The sequence below is a fragment of the Alligator sinensis genome, unplaced genomic scaffold (genome assembly GCF_000455745.1).
Source record: "Alligator sinensis unplaced genomic scaffold, ASM45574v1 scaffold187_1, whole genome shotgun sequence".
NCBI classification, from domain to species: Eukaryota; Metazoa; Chordata; order Crocodylia; family Alligatoridae; genus Alligator; species Alligator sinensis.
In genome coordinates, this window is record NW_005841861.1 from 2197149 (window position 1) to 2215916 (window position 18768).

General features: G+C 41.3%; 1 long non-coding RNA gene across 1 annotated transcript in view; it reads right to left on the reverse strand.

Annotated features, from left to right (window-relative positions):
- The window catches only part of LOC102379987, a 36533-nt gene that overhangs the window by 4744 nt on the left and 13021 nt on the right, over positions 1-18768 (reverse strand). Inside the window, exon 2 of the long non-coding RNA XR_322992.1 lies at positions 28-118. This is a non-coding gene — a long non-coding RNA (uncharacterized LOC102379987). The remainder of the gene's footprint in view (positions 1-27; positions 119-18768) is intronic.

Sequence of the window (18768 nt, forward strand, 5' to 3'; positions counted from 1 at the left end):
GAGCTGAACAAATAGTCATATACTCACTTGTCAGATGCTAGTGTAAAATGCTATGGTTCTGATCTGGTAGGTCCAAATCCTCACTTGTGACATCGTTACATTGCTCAGCCTCTGCAAGCTTGATAAATTAAATTTTGCATTACCTGGAAGGCTGAATGTATATCAAGTGCCCATAGTGCTTTCTCCTACTAGGTGCCTGTAGACATGTGGACACCTGCTTCAATGCACTATAATTACAGCATGTTGGAGCAGACTTAACTGTGCTAATTAGCATGTTCCAGCAGCCTCGGCATCTTGTGTTTTTTTTTTTAGTGTCCCTGTGCTTCACAATGGCAGTTTGACAAGCTTTAGTTAAAGTGCCCCCACTGCCATTTTGAAGTATGGGACACTGAATTCACGAAAGGCTGCAGGTGCTTTAATTAAAGCACCCCACCCCTGGAGCATGTGTAAAGACACCCACTCTGTCCAGATGACTACACAAAGTTTTGCTAGTGTTTCATAACAGTATTTCTTAAGCAGGCCCATTTTTTGGGCTCCTTTTCAGTCCACACTGCACTTTGCACAACTGAATTTGCCTGTCAATTTTTATAGGCCCTGGCCACTCTCTTAGAAATAATCAAAACTATATTATCTGTCTATCTGCAGTAACTTGGCAGGAAAACTTTTTTCAGCTGTACCACGTTTGTTTTCAGGCTCAGTCCTAACTAAAGGGTTTGGCATTATTCATACATTGTCCAGTATGATCCTTTGAGCTACATCATAACCTTTGTCTGTGCCTTGGAATTTGAAGTCCTTCAACTGAAAGTGTTGAACTCTTGCTCTACACCATAATTAACATACTTGAGAGTTTATACTTGCTGCCCACATTTTCTTCCTTTGGATTTTATACAACCTGTTCATTGTCATCATTGTGAAGAATACTTTTTTTACCAAAACTGGCCAAATTCCCCCTTTCCAATTTTCAGCAATTTTTGTCAATGGAAATGTTTATCCAGAACCACTGCAAGCTATGCCTTCAAATCCACTCTGCTGATAACTGAGATCAGCAGTGCAGAACAAAGAGGAAATTACTGTCCTTAAATCTGTCAGTATACTTCCAGTTTTCCTATTGACTTCTTGAAATCACTCAGGACTAGAAGTACACCCCAGACAAGAGAGTAGTGCAAGGTCAGACTTGTCCCAGGGAACACTCTTAGCTACTCTCTCTGTGATAGATGGACTGCCTTTCAAACTCCCTGATACACTAGGGAAGTATGTGTACTTCTCCACCCTTCTCTGGATTTGCAGGCAACTGTAGAGATGGGACTCTGTTCTACTTAGGCTTCTTAGCGAGATCCTACTCAGCACAGTGATACAGAGTGTCTTCAGTGTGGTGTTGAGCATATGGCAACCTTACCTGGGCCAGAAGTGGGAAAAGGCCCTACCACCTTTCTTCTACAAAAGAAGACACATGGTCCTGGAAAAATATTCAAAGCTTGTTTTCTCTACTGTGCTATCTTTTTCTGTTTTTTATGTTCCATTGTTGTCCTTGATATAAATATGCCATTGCCCTATTACCAATGGGTTCTTTATCTAATCTCTCCTTCTATCCTTCTCAGAAGCAAAAATCATGCCAATGTTGCATTTTTATTTACTCTATGCTCTTTACCTTTTATATTACACAAGGTTAAACCTCAAATATTACACAAGGTTATCCATCTTTTTTTTTTCTTATGCTCTGTAGCCCTTGCTGTATGAAATCAAAGGCTTTCACCCTTGTGAGTAAATGCCCTACAAGTCTCATTTGAATCATGTTTTCCTGCTGCCAGAACTTGGAATTTATTATTGATCATAGAAACAAACTTTTCTCTCTGAGACTTTTAAAAAGTCTTCTTGCCTCTTTCAGCTCTTGCTAGCAAGATCTTGCATTTTAAGTTTCTTCCCTAATCTGCCACATCGTACTGACAAATCCTGAGGGGCATTCAACACATGCTTGTTTTGGGGGTTCTCTTTTTCTTGTGGCTATTGCATATTGCCTTTATTCCACAACCTTACTAGTAGGAATGAACTTGGATTAACTCAATCTGTGAAAATCCTATCCCACCCTTACCTTTACTCAGGTGTCAGAAGAGGTAACATCTATGCAAATTAATCGCTACTTGCCAGAGTCATAACCAGTAATATTTGTCCTTTGGGTGCAAGCCCCGATGGCTCACCCTCCCTCCACCCCCAGTTCAGTGATCCTACTGCTGTGGGGGGAGATGCTGCCAGTGCCCAATTCCATTGCCACCAGGACATCACAACACTGAATTCAGCAGCACCTCCTTCTATAGCAGTACTGACCCCTCTCCAAGTGTCCTTATTTCTAGCCCTTTCCTGAGTAACACCCCAACTCCCTATGCTAGTGCTTCATTTAAATCAGTGCCCTGGGGTCATTCCCTGGTCACCCACTGTTGTACAGTACTGCTAGTTACTACTGAATTCAAGCTATTTCCAAAACAAGCCAAAGCTCCTATATATCATTGCTTCATTTTCGTCTCTCACTTTTTACTCTATTCAAGAGACTCAATCATTTCTTCCCCTTCCTGTTCTCTAGAGCTACTTGTTTCACATGCCAACACTGAACCTAGATATTTGAGTCTTCTAGCAGTTGAGCTAGTTATTCCTGATGTTCTGCTTGATCTGTGTGGGTTTTTGGTGCGTATAACATGTTGGAATTATGACTAATTTCCAGATAGTTCTGTGTAGTAGTGACATTCTCTGCAAAAGATTTTAAAAGGAAAACTGGCCACAACCCCATTCTTCCTATTGAGAGAGAATTATCAGAGAAAGCAAGATACTGCAGTAAGCATCTCTGTGAAGTCTTGGACTTGTCATTGTGTTAAACCACATTTACCACTACAGATTTTCTGTTAGCCTATGACTTTTTTTCCAAAGACCCAGTTAAAATATTTGTTAATTAATATTGTAACTCTTCTGCTGATGTATTTTACAGGTTTTTATTGAACCTATATAGAAGACAGAAGAACAACTGTTCATTTCATTGCAGGAGAGAGACATCACATTTTCAAAAGCCTGTTCTGAGCTTTAGATGGAGAGTTCCACTTGTGAGGTTTTTGTCTCTGAAAAGTTACAAAATCCAAAATAAAAGCTGAAAAAAAAACACTTAACCGCTGAGGTATGGAATACCTCTGCACATGGCAACATTAATTAAGGACACAGTGCTGTTAAGCAGAGCTGGAGGTGAATTTTGCTCCTTATCTGCCACCAAATAAGCAGGACAGAGTGAACTATGGCAAGTATTTCAGCATCTATAGGGTCCAATGTTCCACTGTCTTTCTTGCCATTTACCCAGAACTCTCCATTGGTCTACCTTGATGAAGAACTTTGTTACACATTAATTTAGGCGACTCCTGGAACTCTTTAACCCCTGGATTGTCCACGCATTAACATGTAAAACTAGTTTTAAGTGCCCTGTAAGCAGCTTAAAGTTATGCCACTTCAGAGCTGGTTTCATTGCAATCTGGGTTACCCCACTTGTGTTACACTAATGTATAGCCACTCTAGGCTACACATTTGTGTAACACCACCCTGCTCATGGCCCGTATTGAACCAGCTGCCCTGCTACTCCCAATCCCCCAGATCCTGCCACCATGTCCTGCTGCCCCAGATCGTCACTCACTGTGTTTTCCTCCCCCGCCCCACCCATAGTTCCTAGGTTACTAGTGGCTGGTGGTACTGTTCTGGGGGAACATGCAGGGAAGGAGAATGTGCCTGTCTTGCTGCTGTTGCTGCTGCTATCTGGGCGGAGAGTCTTAAAAGCATCTGCAGTAGCACAAACAACAATCAACATTTGAGAAGCTTAAAGTGTAATGTGTAACAAAATCCCAAGAGAGATCTCTTGAATGTACATAGGATCTGACCTGTACTCTCATCTGAAGCCCTAGTCCATCCCAGCTGAGCCTGCCAAAGAGTTATAAATTGGTGCCAGTTATGAGCGGTGACCACTTTGTCATCTTCTCAGTCCACCTGCCAGTAGACTGTCAGCCTCAGTATCACATTTCCAGCTTTGTGCTTTAAGTTGAAGCCTTACAGTCATTTAAAAACAAGTGTTAGTTGCAACATTTCCCTTTATTCCTTTCCCCTTGTACCATACTAGGAAACTATTGTGGTAACAGAATACTTAAAAGCAGCAAGACAGACATATGGGCTAAGTACAGACAGTCAAAAAGCACAAGGCTGAATCAATTCAGTCTTTGCAGGTTAGTTTAAACTATGTCCACTGAACCGATAACCAAGTGAACAGACATTCACTTCTGATTCTGGAAATGCAGCCACATGCCTGCAGTGGCCCAGGCCAGAAGCTAAGGGGCTCTAGAGCACGCCTCCCAGCTCCACAGGAGCAGATAGCTTGAGATAAGGCTAGTCTGCCCACCTTGTGAAGCAGGGTTTGCAGGGGAGGTGCAATGCATCCTGGGAACCTGGAGTTAACTTTAATCTGGAGGGGATCTGGGAGACAAGTTCAATAAACCAATTTAACTTAAATCAGTTAAGTCTGACTCTACATTCATCCAGGTTTATCTTAAACCAGTTTCAGTCATTTTGAAAGTAGTTTATGTGCATTGAACTTTTGTTGTTACACATTTGAACTGGTTTTTGATTACATATACTGGTTTGTGTAATTTCTGTCCCCAGCCATGGAAGCCACTCTGAACTTACACAACAACCTTTTCTTTACATGTCCAAGCGCATTACAAGCCACATATGTGTCTCTCTACTCTTCTACTTAACAATTACTTATAAAATCTGTTATACAAATGGATAAATTAAAGCATAACAGTGTTAAGTGAACCATGTCAGGTCACAAAATGATTCAGGTTAAGATGCAAGAACAAAACCTACAAGTCTTTACTCAGTTTTTCCATATGCTAATCACACTGCCACACTTTGTAGTCTCTAAAGCTCCCTTTCATTCTAAGTTAATAGCTGTATAAAGATAATGGACCAATTTCTCTTAATATCATTTCATAAATTTGATAATTTAGCCTAATGTATTTTTCAATTACTAGATTATTAATTTTGATGCATACTTAGAGGAACCAATTGAAGGAGAGGGCAGAACACTAAACACAGGCAACAAAAGGAGCAGCTAATTACTGGATACTCCATAGATATCTGCAGCAGGTTGAGATACAGCTGCACACTTCTCTTTCCAGGAACTTGCTAAAAGCGGAAGCACAAGAGTGGATTCAAAATCTAATTACTGAATTTTTGAAATAGTTTTAAGCACTTCTTTAGAAAAATAAAATGAAGAGCCTTCTGTAACTTTATATCCAAATACTGAAAGCTCCAGATAAATAACAGTAGCATGCTGTAAGTGGCATGGAGTCACCCTTCAACAGACTTAAAAGATAATGGTGATTAAGTGCTATCTTTTCCCTTTAGTGCATTGTCTACACAGGCACTTAGGACAACATTAAATTGAGCAATGGAGGAACAATTTAAGCCAGGGCTGCTCCTGCCCTGCTCTGTTCCCCTGCAGCAGCCAATCAGAGCCAGCAGGGGGCACAGGGTCAGCCCTTGGCTCTGGTTGGTAGCGGCAATGGGGCGTGCCCCCTGAGCTGGCATGGGGCATGAGGGGTCAGGCCTAGGCAGCTTGTGGCTGTCAGGCGATGGAGGAGCTATCTGGGCCATGACGCTCCTGCAGCTGCTGAGCCATGTGGCTAGGCAGCAGGCAGGTGTGTAGCCCCCTGCTGGCTGGACTGACCGGGTACAATTTATACCCAGGTCAGTGCCTGCACATACACTGCTGCTCAATAAATAACTCTGCAGTAAGATAGTACTTTTATTTACAGAGTTTTAGTTTCCTGTAACCTAATAGCACTGCACATGTAGATGCAAGACATTTACCACAGAACTAATTAGTCTGCTCTGCAGTAAGCATCTCATGTAAACATGCCCCCTGTGGCCTAATTCCATATGGAGCTACCTGCATCCAATAGTTGTTTTTTGGCTCTCTCTCCATGTCAGTTTTCACTTATCTGGTACATTTATAGTACTTAGTAATTCTTATACTTTGTTTCTTATCAATGATTACTGCCTTTCATCCTCCAAAACTCCTTGATGACCACAGTAGACTAAGCACACGTTCTCAACAGGGAGCATGTGTAGATGTGCTCCCAGGGAAGGCTTTCTGTGCAGGGAGGAAGAACTGAGGGAAGAAACACTTCCCCCCTTTTCTGGTCACTCAGCATAGGAAGGAGTGGTGATGCTATTAGCAAACATGTTATACCATATTCAGTAAAAGATGTTATCCAGCATCCCCTGGGAATGGGGGATGCCAGATAACAAAATATGCCGGTTAATTAAGAGGCCCGAACAGACGTCTTTACCTGTTCGGGCCACCGCTTCTCCTGCCACATCTGGGGCATCGCCACCCGTCCTGCAGCATTGCTGCCCCTCCCACAGCATCACTGTCCCTCCTGTGGGCCCCACAGGACAGGGAGGTGGGCCCCGTGCAGGCTGCTTTGCCCCAGGCTGTTGGGGCTCGGAGAAATTGGAAGTGCCACAGTGGGCACTTCCAGTTTCTCTTTACCTTACAAGCCGGCATGCCAGTTAATTGAGCATGCCAGCTTACAAGGTGTCAATTACTGTATTGCACAAAGTATATATGTGATTAGAATTGTGCAAATATGCCAACAATTTCAAGGACTACTGAGAATCCCTGTTCTCAGATCTGGAGTAAAAACCCAATACTAATGGTCATAAAAGTTTTATTGGGTCCCCAATGGGTCAGTAGGTAGAGGTAACGGATGCAGGACTGCATATTGCTTGTCCTCTAATTCAAATTATTGTAACTTGAAGCTAGGAGTGCCAACTATGGAGTGAAAAGACAAACTTTATTTCAAGTAGGCTCAAATAAAACAAAGCAGCTTGGACACTTCCTTTTATTCATACCTAGTTATACAGTAGCAATCTGCCCTCTTGAGGTGAAAAAATAATACTCCTCACATATTGTAAGAACAGATCTTATGAAAAAAAGCAAAGCTAGAAAGAAAACAGTTCTGAAATGTACAGAACGCTTATTTTAGCTGGGAAATGAAATATCAATATACCTACTGTGTCAAATCCATCATTAACAAACATTTGCCCTTAAAATGGGGGAAATGCTGCTGAGACTAAAAACTCTGAACCCAAAATGATCTTTTAAAATGCATCTTCTATAAATGTCAGCATTTGCAAAGACATCCTCTCTCAAAAAATCCAAGCTAAGCACACTATATATTATTAGCATCTAAACGCTAGAAGTCTCCTAGTGGGTAATAAGAATAATAATAGCGCCTTTAGCTTACATATTTTTCTTTAGTTGCAAAAAGGTGCAGACAAACTTCACCAAATGATACCATCAATCTTAAGAATTACCTCTAGTATGCAAAAATTGTCACACTTGCTCGGAGCACAAAACCATTTGAAGGAAATTGCCTTGTTATAGTATTTTATTTTTATTTTAGTGGGAGAAATAAATTCACTTAAGTCAAGTAATGGTGATTTACATCAGCAGAGTACAGAACAGGTTTTAACACCCCCACTCCCCCTCAAAAAACAACAAAAAAATTCAAATCAAACCACTCAGTTCCTCAGGGAAATAATTCTGAATAATGGAAAAGCCAGTGGTCTCACACACTGAATGGTGGCTTATAACTTAAGGTTATAGGCCAAATATGATAATTCCTTTTATTCTGCCATCAGTAAATGGAGAATATATCATAAAAGATGCTTTATATCTGCATTCTGGTTAATAGCCAAGCATGACCTTGTCTCTACTTACATTTCTTTTATATGCACCTGGGACTACAAAATGTTAACCTTGGGGAAGAAGTGATCACTTATTTGTGGGGTATTTTTTATTCTGACATCTTTGCGGACATTCCTTGACCTACAGCATAAGAGAGGACTTGATACTGTAATAATATATGCACACTTATCTTTCTTTTAAATGTGCATGAAATAAAATAAATGGAATCTGCACACTGTGATAATACCATTTTTACAGTGCTTTATGTGCCCTGACTGTCTATTTGGTTAAACATGTGCTCTGCAGCCATACCACTTAATAAGTGTAACTTCTGTACCTGGCTTCAAACTAATCTGGGTGGGTGGGAAAGAGAGAGAGAGAATATGGTTTGGAGTATTAAGAGATCTGGGGTCTTTAACCTCTAGCCTGGGTTGTATTTCCTGCACTCTCTTTAAAAAACATTTTTGTTTTGTTCTTTGAAGAGTCAAGATAATTCAAACATTATTTGCTGGCTCATAGTTCATTGGAGTAAACTGACTGGTGAAAAGCTACGCCATAAAACTCATGTTGGTAATCATTATCATTAACTAATGGTCTCTGCTGGTTTCTCATTATTCCCTACATCTCTGTCTTTCATAGAAAGAGAAGATTGGAGAATCATTGTAAGTTGTGGGGGTTTTTTTAAGATACTTGGATGTTAATGTTAAAAACAGCACTAAACCTAAGATGTTTCAAAGCATCAAGGTTAGATAGACACATGGCTGGAATGGTTTATTCAGGGATGACTGCTTTGAGCATAGGGCTAGACTTGGTCCCTTCCAAATTCAAGTGATAATGAAAACAGTTAATATCCAATTTCACCATAGTTCTGTAACAGAGGCAAGATTTCTTTTTTTTTTCTGCATCATTTTGGGCAGGTTATTTTGATACTTACATGGATCCTTAAAATAGAATTCCTGCTCTAGAAGAAGGATGGCCAGATCCAAGAAGTATGCAGACATGGTAAAGAGACCTGGAAGCCCATATTCAGGCAAGAATCGCACAGTGAAGTCATTTCAAGGTAAATCCTGGAGAGGTACCTTCAGTTCCTACCTCCCCAGAAGCCAATTGGAGGTGTAGGTTCTAGTCTTGAACAAAGACTTGGTATAAATTGAGTAATGTCTTTTGGGCTTTGGCCCATTACATCTTTTGCTGTAGTAATTTGGCATCCAGCTTCATTTTTCTTCTCTCCTTGGTTTTACTTGGATGATACCGTTTTCCTTGCAGTGAAAAAAATGTATCTGAGTAAAGGTACTGTTCCAGTGAAGGAAGGAGCCAGAGGAAAGGCCTTGTGTACATCTTTGGTTTTTTTCCCCCCTGCTTTAGGGTATTGCAGTTCTCTTTGCCTTGGAACATCAGCAGGAGCAGAAATTAGTAGCAAAAAGGAAGCGGACAATGTAGGTCATACCTTCACAGCACTAAATCTACCTGTCAAACTCTGAAACAGCACGAGACTTGCTGAAGCAGAAATCAGAACAACCTGCTCCTATCCTACTTCTCAGTGGGCAATCTCCAGGATTGACAACCAAAGAACATTTTTTATTTTATTTTACTGACAATGTAAAGACTTTTTACTGAAAAGCCAAACATTTTTACTTCCCAAAGAATGTGACTCATACCAGACTTCTGAAACCATCAGCCAAACATGAGCAGAGTAGATCTGCAGATAGCAGAGCACCGATACCTCTATTCCTCTCCAAACTCCACCTTCAGAGTAAGTATTGTGGTGCCAGTGCTATATAAGGAATGAATAGTACCGTATTGGTGCGTGTATTTCTATAAGTGTTCTGTTATAACTTTCAAAAGGGAAAATAAGTGTTCCACTGTTCCATGCTGGGAGCATGAGTGCTCCCAACAATATATCAGTCCATTTTATCTTACTTGTTTTAATAAAGCCAGTGGAAAACAACTGCTTAACACTAACTGCTCTTGGTGATTTCGGCAACACAGAGACAACACAAGGTTCCCATATTCACGCAGCATTTCTGTTCTTACTATTAATATTGTTGCAAAACAAACAAAATCAGAAGCTGCCCATGGGTATTATATGTATGGTTTTAATTCATACAAACTACCTCAGACGGAAAACAGTGTTCTATCTTTATCATCTGTAATACTAATTTTTTCTTTCCCTTTAAATTTAGAGTCAGGAGTGAAATCAACCAGGTAATAGAGATGAAAAGGAACTTTTTGATGATAACTCAGATCTTACACCTCTGGAGGAGGACTATTAGCCTGCTAGGAATCAGTCCCATCATGTCACTTCCTACTAAATTCCACTAATTTCCCTGGATATCACCAAAAGTCTATAGAGAGCTGTGATTTATCAACACTGAATAGCAGCCCAATGACATTATTTTCCATTCCAATATTGCTATATACAATAATGAAATGTACATGCTCTGCCTATTTCCGCTCCATAGAAATTTTACAAGGTTTCTATTCATGCTATCAACAATATTTTTAAAAATGATCACAAACCACAAGAAGAGATATTGCATATAATCCCAGGAAAAAAAGAAAGTGCTGAAATCATGCATGACTGCTTGCCATTAAAGCAGAAACAACACAAAAGGACACAATAGGGACACACCCATAGCCTTATTTGACCAATATGAAACATTGTATTAAGCTCAGTTACTCTTTGGCTATAAAGATTTGAACTTGTAATCATCATTAAACGGTCCTGACAATGATTCTGGAGTATCCCCATAATGGAAAGTTGCTAGATGCTGTAATAAGAAGTATGAGTACTGCAGAACAGTCATTACAATCGATTACTTAAATGCTGTATCATAAGGAAATCACCACTAGGGGGCAGAACAGGCAATATTTAGTTAGCTTGTAAGATTCCAAAGGTATAAATTAAGAGGGTGCTTCAGAAAGTAGCAGCAATTTCTAAATAAAGCCATTTTGCCTGCAGTAAGTGGGAAACTGCACAGCAGCAGGGAACACTGATGGTATTCCTGAATGCATCCATCATTTACAATGATGTAGAGAAGTGATGTGGTCCTGTAAACTACTGTTGCATGCAAAGGGTGTATCCAGACAAGCATGGACGTGCAGTATGTGGCACTGGAGACCCGTCTGGAGTGCTACACACTGCACATGCAGGTGTTCCATGGCAGTGCAGAGGGGTTTTTTGACCCTGGAAGATCCTGGGGTCCAAAAAATTCACACCAAAAAAAAGAAGTGGGGTGGTGCATGTGGCAGCAGTGCACACCGCCAAAAACTGGAGCCTGGCTGGCTGGAGTCACACTCCAGCTCCTGGCCAGGCTTCCTGCTGCAAGAGTGCTGTGGCTGCAGCTCCTGGAGTCCCCCAAGTAAGGCTAGTGGTGCCAGCACTTGTTAGCCCCAGCCTCCCTTACCCCACCCGGTGTAACCTGCTGTGTGCCAGAGTGCACGTGGCATGAGCATTCCTCAGGGACAAGCAGCAGCAGCACAAAGTGTGCTGCTGCTACTTGTCCCCAGAGAAGCACACATTCCCGCTTGTCTGGATGTGCCCAGATTGCTGTTACTTTCTGAAACACCCTCATATTTTGAAACTACTGAAATATTATTACTAGGCTTTTAACAGAATATTAATTGAAATTCAGTAAAAGATTACTCTTCACTCATGCTAGCTGGATCTCTTGGTTCATGATAAATTTTGAAAGACAAAGCAATAGATGAAAAAAAAAAATCAGAAAATGGCAACCAAACTGATTAGAGGTTTGTGGGGGTGATAAGAAGATAGAAGATTGATTTTTTTTAAATGGTCAAATATTAGATTTATATATTGCACTATCCAAAGAAGGCTCAGTGTAATTTATAATAAAGACCACTAGGTCTGAAACCAAAACATATGGTATTATGGGACTCAGTGTAGAAAGGAAATTGAGAAAATGAGAGGTAATACTGGCAGTGATTTACAGAAAGACAAATGTGCAGCCTTGCTTAGTTGTTTCCAAAGACATTGTACAAGATGACATTTTAAACTGCATTTAAGAGCAACAGATTCCAAGTTTAAAAGGATTTTTTTCCCCACATCCATACCTCACATCTTTTGTAGAACTTCCTCCTGGAGGGTATGATTCCATCAATAGAAGCATTAGGTGCAAGACATGGGAGGTGACAGAAATATGACCTGTGGGTCTTTGTCTGGCTGGCAACAGGTCACTCAGTCCCCTGGTCCAGGCACAGTCCAGCCGTGGTACGTCCTGTCACCCCCTGGGCACGCAGTGGAGCTGGGAAAGCTCCTCAGCTGGACTGCCTTTCTTAGGTAGGGCCTTTCCAGCCCTAATGTCTATGAGATGGTTGACAGCTCCTTCTGGCTGCCTCCACCACTGGCCCCACCCCCATGGTATCAGTGGGGACCCACATTGCACAGCCCCAACCCTGTGTGCCCTGCACCTGTTCTGGGCTTGCCTGCCCAGGCTCAGCAGTGGCAGCATGAGACAAAAGCTGTTGTTCTGCTGGGGGAAGGGGGGGGAAAGCAACCCCTCCCCTTCCTACTGTCAATAGTTCCCTGCTACAGTCACCTGGAGCCTGCACTGCAAGTCAAATAAGGCACAGTAAGCTTTCCTTGGCAGCACGTCTACACATACACCCATCGCAAGCAAATTTGCTACCGATGGGTACAGTTCACCCCAGGACTACTCCTGCCCTGCTCTGCCCCGCTACAGGATCCAGGGGGAGCTCCTGGCTCCCCCAGGTACCAACTCTGGCCTGGCAGAGGAACCAGGGTCAGTCCTGGACTCTGGGATGCCGTTCTCTGCCCCAGACAGCTGCCTGCTTCTAATCAGAGCAGGGGCTGGGAACTGCTTGAGAAAGGGGACGGTGTCCCCACCCCTTGCTGCCTGGGCTGACTGGGAGCAATTTGCTCCCAGTCAGCTGTCTACATGTGCTACTACATGGTAAACATACTACCTTATCTACAGGTAGTAGCCAACCATGCAGTACACTAATTTACAGGCACACACGTGTAGACGTGTGAGATTTTACTGTACACGTGTAGATGGTGATGCTTTACTGTGCAGTAGATTAGTCTACTGCGCTGTAAAGCATCATGTAGACATGCCAACTGAAACTCACATTCTTGGCCCAAAGAACTTAAAATCAAAGTTAATCTGAATGTGTCTACATTGTTAATTAGGTCCACTTTCTAGCCCAGATCCATCAACTATCTACGCTGAAATCCCTCCAGCTTGCTCCTTGACAGCAATCTAGCAATCTGAGCATCGGAACCAAGGCCAAGCTTTCCTTATCCCACCTTTCAGTATGTTAAGTACTCATTCAAACTAAGCAAAATAAAAGCATAAGGAATGGATTAATGGCCTTTCTACATCCTATTTTTGTCTCTACTGTCCTTAGATCTATCACAGGAGGAGACACACAAAGTGGGTATGATTCCTAGAAGAACTCTGGTGGAGTTTCTTGTTCTTTCTAAGACTAAAAATGCCCTATGCCCACAGCTTGTCTTTTCTGTGTTGTGAATGTGCAGAGCAGCAAAATAATATAGGTGGAGAACAGGAGTTTGCATGACTAGAAATAGTTGATGGCAACCCTTAAGGTTGGCCCAAGATGGAGTTACCAGTATATAGCTGAAATTGCTACAAATGCTTCCTTGGAATGGAGAAAAACTGCAAAGGCTCTATATAGAACAAATTTAGTGAAATTAGTTACAACTCAGTTCACCCATTACAACTACCTAATGGGTCCAAGGCATTTCACTACCTTTTACTTTAATGGGAGTTGGATCAGGCCTTTTAAGAGAGTTATGGAAGCTTGATCAAACAGCAGCAAGCCATATGGTTTGGTAGCTTTTAATGCGATAATAGCTACTTCTCAAGTTGTCATCACTCATTATAAGATTTCTTTCTGAGAATCTAGGAACCCTGAGGCTAAAAAGGAAAAACAGTAAGTACTGTATATTATTCAGGAAGGGAAGAATCTTGTGAAAGCTTTTCACACTGCTTGTGGTGGTTGTAGTTTGTTGGCCTGTGTATCAGTACATCTTTGGTAACACTCCAGAAACACAGATTTAAACCCTTGGACTTCCACCAAATAGATTTGCCAACTGAGGAATAACAACCGATTAAGCAGGTCTGACTCTCAAATACCTGAAAGAGTTAAATTTGTGATCCATTCCTCAATATATGCAGCTAGTATAGAGATACCAATCTTATGTATGTTATAATTATCTTTAGAGTGTCCTCTCTGGCTATAAACACAGCCTGCTAGAAATCAAGATAAAAGGGTTACATGTAAACCTTAACACTGATGTTTGGAAATGTTTACGTTAATTTAAGCGAGTTTGACTGAGTTTATATGGTGGAGAAATAGGAGGAGATTAGTGGAGAGAGATCACTTTTTCCTAGTTTGAACAAGGTAAAGATATCAGTTTTCACATTGTATTATAAGACTCAAAAGAAAACTGAAGTTTCATTTTATGGAAGTGTCCTACAGAGAAAATGATGATAAACAGAACATGGCAATTAAAAAAAAAATCAAATATCTTATTTACAAGAACTTTCATTAGCATCTTTGTACTTTTTAAGTGCTGCACACTTAAAATGGAAGTCCCATCTCTATTTTGGTCCATCAACCTATTTTCTCATAAATTTAAATACTTCTTGAATTTAAAAAACTCTCTTATGCATGAGCCACATCTACTTCAGGTAAAGACAGGCTTCTCTGCAAAGTTATTTGACTAGATTCCCTCTGGAATGGACAACTTTCAGCACAAGACCTCTGTCCTGACATTGCTACAAACCTGTTCTGCAATACCAGATAGGCAGGAAGAGGTGGGAAGAAAATAGGGAAACTATGGTGAGCACTTTTGCAGAAATTTAGAAGGGTACTGGAAAGCAGCTTCATGTTAAATAAGATGTGGGGGAACATGTTATGACCCCACTGTGCCCAAGAGGGACCATCCCAGTTCTCCAGGGGTCTCATTTATTATCCCAGTGCTTTCAGTCAGCATGATACAGCTTCTCCATGTAATATAGCATTAGTGCAAAAGTAGGCCACCACCAAACTTGGAGAGATGGCATAAGGGCCTCTCATGGCTTGAGGTTTGGCAGCATTTGCTCCTGCCTCCATCTCATTCCCTGATGCTTTCCACATAATCCACTGTCCTATGCCCTCTTTACACCTGATGGCTCTGTCTCTCTTACACTCTGAAGGCAAGAATGGGAGGAGACATTCCATTCCTTAAGATGGAAATACATCCCTCTTCCTCAGACCAAAGATCCTTCATCTCTTTCAAATCTCCCATCCACAACTATTTCTTTCACTGGGCTTTCTATTTTCTGTCTCTTCCTCCTCCTTATCTGCCCCAGTTTTAAAGATATCAAGCCTTTAATAGCTGCAAAGCAAAATGTGTCCTATTTTACTTATTTTAACCCTCACTCCTTCTTGCCCTACTCCATTCTTGAACATGTGATCTCAATTTTCTATTTCCAACTCCTTTCAGTTGCACACTCTTCAAGGAAGGGATCCTGCCTTTAGCTTTCTCAAATCCCTTAAATTCCAAGCAGAGTTGTAGTGCTATGTACATGTGTTAGGGGGGGCCTGAAGTGTCTACTACGGTAAAAGAGTTGTGCTACTATTCCATGAAGCTAGAAGGGGCTAATGTATCTTTGATAATCTTCATAAGTCTTAATGAGATTTTTAATCTTCAGCATGAATTAATACTGCATTGAAAAAAGTTATGATTAAAATAAATTGAGTAAAAAGCATGGAAAAAAAGGAAAATGTAGACTTGACAAGACTCAGACTTATTTTGCAACCTGCTCTCCTGCTTAACTGCTCTTCACATTTAACCTGCTCCACAGGATTGACTTGACTTGCCCCAAGTAATTTTATCCATGGTGAGAACTGCACAATATAAAAGCACTTGGATAAATATATCAATCACTAATACGTGTTTTTTTAATAATTGGTTTTGGGCACTGAACAGGTCAGATATTCTGTGGCTCTGGGGTCCCAAAGTTTGGTGTTATTTCCTATGTAATCACACAAATATCAAGCCCAATCCCCAAAACCCTTACTTGTGGTAAACCTTGCTATTACGTCATTCATAGTCCTTAACCAGGTACTAGACACCCAGGCAGCTTAAAACTCAGGGACCAAAAAAGAAAAAGAGAGGAGGCCAATGTTTGACACCTTTCTCCTCTGTACTTAATCCTGAAACCTTGACTCATGTGCGTAGTCCCCCTGATGTCAGCAGAAGCACTCAAATGAGTAAGGGCTTCACAACTTAGATCTCTGGGCTTGTCTAAACAGCAGAAATTAGTTTGCAGTTTACTAACTGTTGTGTTTAAGATAACTGATAGCTGAATGACCAGCTGCCTCCTCTTGAATCACAGCTCTCACACAATGGAAATGGTCTCATTCTACTGGTGGGCCCTACGCACTGGGAAACAGTGGAAATAACAGGAATCAGCAAACATAACAAGACAAAAACCACCTTACAAATTTCCTTAGTTCATCTCATGATCCAACCTGTTTTGAAACGTTTTCAAACCATTACCAGTCAGCACAAATGAAACAGTGCTCCAGACTGCAATACCAGTCTTTGCAAACACACAGCAGGTTGTGGAGACATTTCTGACAAGCTGCCTCTGTTCAGCTTCTGCTTTCTGAATCAGCCAATGGCCTGCTGAGCAGATTTCCCACCAGGTCTGGTAGGAGCATGAGTTCCAGAAGAACAAGGACATGGACAGCTGCCCACTGCAAGACATTTCTTGGACCATCTCTGTTCTGTGAAATGCCATTTCTAGCCTTGCAAAATGACTGCTGACTGAACTGTGCTGCAAATCTAGGATGACCCACAGAGAATACTATGGTGAAGTGCACTCTGCTGCAGAAGCCAACTTAAGAAAAACATCAGCTGCTCAGGGGCACGTGACCATCACAGCCTACAAACTGACAGGTGCCAGTCAATAGCTAATCTCTTTGGGGTGGATGGATCACTGCTGGTGCTCTTCTGAAAGATATTTACTGTATTAACCAAAGTTACAGTTGGCACAGGTTTTAAGCCTTCCAATGCGGAGAAGGTCACTGATGATTTTATATGCACATGGCTCCTAGATTCTGTTTGGCCAGCTAATGAAAACCATCTTTTACTTCTGTCTCCCCTACTCTCCCTAACACTAAGCCTAGGAGTCCATAAAATAGAAACTCCATCGTGCCCCATTGCCCAGCTGATGATCATCATGACAAGTTTGCCAACTTGAAATCGGGGCTCACAAAGCCAACCTCTCTCAATGAAAATGTAAACTTTCTCCTATGGCTTGTATGTGAACTGCTGATGTGGATATTGCCCAGGCTTTCTGAGAATTAACTTATCCTTTCCACACCTTCTGAAGCCTTTTGCTGGACAAGTCAATTGTAGAAAAGAACTGTTTACCCATCACCTAAGCAACTGCAGGATGATAGCACAGCATGAATTTGAGAGTAGCTGCTGAGCAATACCTGCTTTGTGTTATAACTACAGCACGGGGGAAAAGAGGGACTCACTGAAGATTGAAGGCAGAGATGCAGAGACTTTCAGAATACTATGTGGAGCAATCAGGAAAGACTTGTGCTTATTTTCTGAGAATGAAACAGAACTCCAGGCTGCTTTTCCAGTCATTGAAACGCACAGCAATTTGATCTCCAAATATGGGTTACATTTTCTTTCTGGTTTATAGTTTTTCTTGTATATTGTGAGAGAATTTCATGGAGGATTCTTATGAAGCTTCAAATATGATCTGTTTTCATGTATGGGAACAGCAGTTTTAACAGATGTAATCCCAGTTAAACTAGTTGCTCCGCACAACATGACAGAGCTCTATTGGGCACAGCTTTCAGGGAACATGAGTACTGGACTGGTTGGGGGAAAGTTTGGTTGGCATAAGATATGGACCTCTGTGGGCTATTCTGATGTTAGCAGTCTATGTCACCCTCTATACATGTGTTTCAGCTAGGTTAATTACGCCACCATAAAACAGTACTTTCCCAAGCAGTACTATCTTACAGTGGAGCTAATTAGTTTACTGTGCCCTAATACTGGCACATATGTAGATGGTGATGCTTTATCATGGAGCTAATTAGTCAACTCCTCTGTAAAGTGCATGTGTAGATGCACCCTATGTGAACCAGAAACAGAAGGCACTTCTTTGAAGAGTGAGGAGGGCAAAGCAAGACATACAGTGATGCTGTTCACTAAAACGGTCCATCCTGAGGTGTTAAACCTCAGCAATCTACACCAGAGTGAATAAGAAGGCTCTTTCTTTCTGTATATTTAATTCTTTTTCATATCTCCTGCAGACATATATAGTGTCTGCTGTGAATTAAATCAATTTTTGCAGCAAATGAGCTGAACCAGTGGGGTTAACATTCTTTTACTCTTTACCAGTATCTTAGTATCCCTAGGTTGTTTTACTTGTATTCTAAATGGCATCTGTTTACTGCTCAAATGCTATGCTATGCAAAGTGTGTACACCCAGATACAATCCAACAGTCTCATATAGTACCATAAAGTGTCCTTTGTAACATGCACACAAGTATGTCACCTTCAGCCTAGACCTGATCTACCTAAAGGACAAATTGACAGCATTTAAATTAGCTTATCAGAGTTCACTTCCATCATAGCATCCAATTAGTTGAATCTGGTGTGGTAACGGAAGGGCAGACAACACGATATCGTAATTCTGGGGAGAGAGAGGGATGAAGAGAAATGCATCCGCTAAGTAATTTATCCAGCAGCACATGGGCACATCATACTGTTATAGGCATGCTGCTTCATAACTGGAAAACAATGTGGTTGTCTCTGTTGCTTGAGTGGGCTAATGAGCACTGCTGAGTGACATGAGCCCACAAATGGACAGAAGGACAGGATTAGGAAGACAAAAGTTATAGGAAGAAAAAAAAAGTAGAAGATCACAGAAGAGAACAGCAAAGAGGAAGCAAATAAAAGACAGGGAAAG